The following is a 6470-nucleotide window of genomic DNA, read 5'->3' on the forward strand; positions in this document are numbered from 1 at the left end:
TCCTTCCTATCTTCTTGAGACAAAGTTCCCTAATGATTTTGGTATAGATGGGGATCTCTTTGATAGCTTAGAGTAAAGGGACCTTTATAAAAAGATTCCTAATCTCAGAAGTCAGACTAGACTCGGGAATGGGGTCATTCTTCTTCATAACTAGCCTCTCTGGATAAAGAGGCTGGTTTGAAGAAGATGAGAAAGGCTCAGAAGGTACAGGGATAGGCTTAATGGTGACATTTTCCCAAGAATGGCCAGGAGTTTCCTCCTCACCTTTCTCTTCAATAATCACCATGGGTTGCTTTTTTTTTTTTTTCTGATGTTGCTACCTTCCTCAATTTCAGTTGGAGTTCATTGACCCCAACTGGCATGACTGATAACTAGCTGGAAGAAGCAGGCTCATGCAATGGATCATTTGTATCGCTTTGTTATTGGGATTTGGTATGGGTTGAGTAGGAAGTTGAGGTGGTCGAAAATGTGGAGGTAAAGGTAATGGTGGCATAGGTTATGAGGCTCATCATTGGGTAAAATATATGGACCTTAATACACCTCCAAGATTACCAAAATCAACTCTTCTCATAATTCTTTACATGTTTTTATTAAATTTTGCTTAATGAGATGAGTAAAAGTGAGATGTTATGTCCAGTGGTCTAATGTGCATTGGTTTAAGGTTTTTGGGAGAAAATTATGGCTAATTAAGGTGCAGGAATGCGAATGAACACAAGAAGGAGAGATTATAAGAGATGGATCTCCCTCATTAAATCCTCACTCATTCAAAGATCCCTCAATCAAATCACACCAGCTCAGAGTTACAAGTAGCCGAGTCATGAGGATCATTGGCAGTTGAGCCAGTGATAGTTAAGAACCAGTTAATCTTGAGATTGGGAGACAAGCCTCCCTAGATTTAAGGAAGTTGTTGGCAACTTCAGTTGTATAAATAAGGAGGCCTAGAGCCTCATTAGGATTCGAATTTTTTATGCAACATAGCTAAGCACTTTCAAGTTGAAGGATTGTGACAAAACATTGTTATGTATTTTTTTGATATGTTAATGAAAATGATCATTCCCTTGATCCAACACTGAGTTGACTCAGAGGGATGAAGCTGTTGGGTTGTGACCCAACCCGAGAAGTAGAGGTTCCTCTTACTGTACTTGTATTTTTAGGTTATTTCATAGATTACTTGTTGAATTGATTTTAGCATTGTTACATTGCAAGTATTAGTGAATTTGATTAGTTTGCTTCCATTTGTGCATAACTTTCACAATAGCTTTAGAGCGATAAGGAAATATAAAAAAAGGTTGATAACAAGTGGATCTCACCTCCTTCCTCCCTTCAGGGACCATGGTTTGAGGAAAAACTCCCATTCATCCCAAAAAGATAGAATTTTGGTTTCTTATGACATTTAGGGTTTTTCTGCTAATTAGGTCAGCATACTTCACTTTAGAAGATAGGTTACAGTTGTCATTTATGATCTCTTAAGATTTGTATCAGATTTCATGGTGCTTTCATAATAGGCTTCAAGCATTTCCATTCATGAACTAGGAAAATAAATGATGAAATTCGGTTTTCCTATGTTGTTGTAAACCTTTCTTGTTTTGAAATGATTTATGGATAAATGTCAACAATGATGTATATGTCGCCGGAGTTTCAAAATTGCAGGAAGACCTCATATCCTCAGTCTCAACCAAACCATACCTACCCATGATCACCATGGCAACTAAGTTCACAATCTGATTTATCATTTCACAAGGACAACTTGCCATGCTTGTTGAGCAAATCCAACCATTATTCAACCTCAGTTTGAGTTATGAGTGAGTCCCAACCACTTCCTTGCCTTATTCCTTCCATTGCTCACCTTTCCTAAGCTCCATACCATTTTCCAAATCACTCCTTATGCTTTTGGCCTGTTCCTGTAAGAAAACAGGGGATCCTGTAGGTGAATTAGGACATCCTGTAGGACAACCCATAGTGGCCTGTTTTGAGCCTGATTTGTGAGAAATGCATCATGAAAGCTAGGAGAAGACTCCTTCTTGTCTCCCAAGCCATTTGACCCATCACAACCATATCTCTTTACACCTATCCAACCTGCCATGCAATCAAGAGGGTTTAGCATTCATGTTTTCATAAAAAGGAAAAAATAAAAAAAAATTATGCTTATTCATGTACACAACAGTTAAGTGTTTGATGAGATCAGATTTCATGCTTAGGTTAGTTAGGACTTCATAGGTGTTAGATTATAATTCTTTTTGAAGTAAGGTATCTGAACAAATATCTAGATGAGTTGTGTGTTTTAGACATCTATTTCAGTCTTTCATTACTGCAGTAGGTAGCATTTCAATCCTCTCGATTAGGGTAAAATTCTCCTTTCTCAGTTGGTAATCAAACTCCTTCTAAATCAATATTTGGACAATTTTTTGGGTTTCTTCTAGTTGATATTTGGACGAATTTCGATAGCCAATGACTTGGATCGGAGAACAAGCTTTGTGCACTGGTTAAGCAACCTAGAGGACTGAACTGCTCTAATACCACATGAAGCGAACAAAGTTCCTTCTACAAATTAATTACTCCAAAAGATTTGGAATATCAAGATATCCATGAAGATACAAACATTATATATTTAATATATGAATGAGAATAAGAATGATTTACAATAAGAATGAGAGGCTTGCTTATATATCAAGCAAGTGTCTCTTTATGAAGAGTCATGTCTCATTTAGACATGCCTCTTCAACCTAATTACTAATTAACTAATTAAGTAATAATTATTTATGCTTATTATCATTTACATTATTTTACATTATTTATATATATTTTATTCGTTACAAACACTTGTGGTCTATCACCCACCTCAGCAGTGACAAAGAGTGGACCCATTACATCTATTTCTATATATAGCGTTGTCACCTCCAAGTTTGTATGAACCTAGGGTTGATGAGGTAAAGTGGGTAGCCCAGGAGTTGGAGCATTCTTGCTGCAATACTGGTGGTCATCAATTTTTTGGCGTCGTTACTGACGAGGTGTCTAAGTAGATGTGATTTCTGCTTTCTTTCTTCCATTTCTTATCTCTTGCATTCTACTATTAGTTTCATTTTTTCAAGGTAGTTGTAAGTTGGTTTTCTTTCCTTTCCATTCTACAAGTGATTTCATTCAATAGTTAGTTTCAATTCAGTTTGTATTTCCATTCTGCAGTTAGTCTTAAAGCTTGAAAAACAAAACAAACACTTCTTTCATGCCTTGTAGGAAAAGGAATAAATTACAAAAATTTATACCAAATACCCCCAATACTTCAAACAACCAAACTTCCCTCTTCTTCGGTGGTTGTGAATTAGAGGACCCCTTAGGCGAACAACCAAAGATTTTTGAAGAGCCTATAGGGGAAGAATAAGAAACCATTCCAACTGGCATAATGGCTAAAAATAGAAATGAAATGGGAGATAAAGAAAGAATTGAGGGTGCTTTTCCCATCAATGAATCCAATGGGGATGCCAAGATGAAAAGCATACCCTATGCTCTTCATCACTTCCATGGCCTGACCTCAAAAGATCCAGATACTTTCTTGTTTGAATTTGTTGTCATATGCAGAACTTATGATTACACCACTGATGATCAGAAGTTGAAATTATTCCCATCCACTCTCAAGGATGTAGCTTTGCACTGGTTAATGGGTTTACTCTGGGATAGTATCACCATCTAGGCTCAGATGCAACAATCTTTCAACAACAAGTATAGGGACTACTGCAAGTCCAAAGATACAAAAGAGAAAATTTTTAGAATGACCTTGGGGCATGATGAATCCTTAGAGGATTATGAGGAAGATTCTATCTCAACTATAAAAGGGTCAGGTGCACACTTGATCCTAGGTCACTTAAGCTAGTCCTACTCAGGGGGATCAAGGAATATCTCCTAGATACCCTAAACTTGCTATCAAGAGGGGACATCTACTAGCTACCCTATGAGGATATCAAGACTATTTTTAAGAACCATTCTAGGGCAGCTAGAAAAAAGGGTAGGGTTAGTCAAACAGTGGCCAGCGCGTCCTCTTCCAACACATCCATAAAAAGCGAAATTGGAAACATGTTGGAATATTTTAAGAGTGAAATGTTGTAAACCCTTGCCCTACAGATGGACACTATGCAAATCAAGAGGAAGTAGGAGGAAGCGAAGAGATAATTAGCCATCTTCTACCTAGGATGCACAAGGAGGCACCCTAGGAATGAATTCCCATTAAACCTTATAGAAATCTGCTTGGTCTATGAACAAAACCACTCCTTAGACAAGTTCCCTTCTCTACCTAGACTAAAAGCTGTGTATCAGGGAGCTGAAGGGGTGACTGAACAGCTCTGCTACATAGATCAAAGGAGGCTTCATGGACCTCAGTCATACCAGCAGGGAATCCAAGCATCATCCTATGCATATTACAACCCTAACCAAAACACATCCATTACCTCTTGGCCCCCCCTACTCATCCCTCCTAGTTTACACCTTCTCCCTGGTCTTTTGTGCCTCAGTACCATTCCCAATCGACTCACCAGCCATTTGAGCCATATACCCCTCCACAACCTCAATGGAATGCACCACCCTAGGGTTGGAGGCCCCCATAAAACAATGCTCCATATTTATTTCCTTCACCTCCTACTCAACCACAAATTTTACACCCTGCTCCACCTAAACAACCTCATATGCCTACCCAACCAAACTCAGACCTGAACAATCAATAGCCAAGGACTTGGATCGGAGAACGAGCTCTATGCACCGGTTAAGCAACCTAGAGGACCGAACTACTCTGATACCATATGAAGCGAACAAATTTCCTTCTACAGATTAATTACTCCAAAAGATTTGGAATATCACGATATCCATGAAGATATGAATATTATATATTAAATATATGAATAAGAAATAAGAATGATTTACAATGAGAACGAGAGGCTTGCTTATATATCAAGCAAGTGTCTCTTTATGAAGAGTCATGTCTCATTTAGACATGCCTCTTCAACCTAATTACTAATTAACTAATTAAGTAATAATTGTTTATGCTTATTATCATTTACATTATTTTACATTATTTATATATATTTTATTCGTTACAAACCCTAGTGGTCTATCACCCACCTCAACAGTGACAAAGAGTGGACCCATTGCATCTATTTCTGTATATAGCGTTGTCACCTCCAAGTTTGTATGAGCCTTTGGTTGATGAGGTAAAGTTGGTAGCCCAGGAGTTGCAGCATTCTTGCTGCAATACTGGTGCTCATCACTTTTTTGGCATCGTTGCTGAGGAGGTGTCTGAGTAGATGTGATTTTTGTTTTCTCTCTTCCATTTCTTATCTCTTTCATTCTACTACCTGTTTCATTTTTTCAAGGTAGTTGTAAGTTGGTTTTCTTTCCTTTCCATTCTGCGAGTGATTTCATTCAATAGTTAGTTTCAATTTAGTTTGTCTTTTCCATTCTGCAATTAGTCTTAAAGATTGAAAACAAAACAAACACTTCTTTCATTCCTCGTAGGAATAGGGATAACTTACGAAAATTTATACCAAATACCCCCAATACTTCAAACAACAAACCTTCCCTCTTCTTTGGTGGTTGTGAATTAGAGGACCCCTTAGGCGAACAACCGAAGATTTTTGAAGAGCCTATAGGGGAAGAATAAGAAACCATTCCAACTGGCATAATGGCTGAAAATAGAAATGAAAGGGGAGATAGAGAAAGAATTGAGGGTTCTTTTCCCATCAGAGAATCCAATGGGGATGCCAAGATGAAAAACATAAGCCCCTATGCTCTTCCTCACTTCCATGGCCTGACCTCAAAAGATCCAAATAATTTCTTGTTTGAATTTGTTGTCATATGCAAAACTTATAATTACACCACTGATGATCAGAAGTTGAAATTATTCCCATCCACTCTCAAGGATGTAGTTTTGCACTGGTTAATGGGTTTACCCAGGGATAGTATCACCATCTAGGCTCAGATGCAACAATCTTTCAACAACAAGTATAGGGACTACTGCAAGTCCAAAGATACAAAAGATAAAAATTTTAGAATGACCTTGGGGCATGATGAATCCTTAGAGGATTATGAGGAAGATTCTAGCTCAACTATAGAAGGGCTAGGTACACACTTGATCCTAAGTCACTTAAGCTAGTCCTACTCAGGGGGATCAAGGAATATCACCTGGATACCCTAAACCTGCTATCAGGAGGGGACATCTACTAGCTACCCTATGAGGATATCAAGACCGTTTTTAAGAACCATTCTAGGGCAGCTAGAAAAAAGGGTAGGCTTAGTCAAACAGCGGCCAGCTCGTCCTCTTCCAACACATCTATAAAAAGCGAAATTGGAAACATGTTGGAATATTTTAAGAGTGAAATGTTGTAAACCCTTGCCCTACAGATGGACACTATGAAAATCAAGAGGAAGCAGGAGGAATCGGAGAGATAATTAGCCATCTTCTACCCAGGACGCAGAAGGAGGCGCCCTAG

The sequence above is a fragment of the Pinus tabuliformis genome, chromosome 8 (assembly GCF_031772625.1).
Source record: "Pinus tabuliformis cultivar Carrire ecotype Pingquan chromosome 8, CPIR1, whole genome shotgun sequence".
Classification (NCBI taxonomy): domain Eukaryota; kingdom Viridiplantae; phylum Streptophyta; class Pinopsida; order Pinales; family Pinaceae; genus Pinus; species Pinus tabuliformis.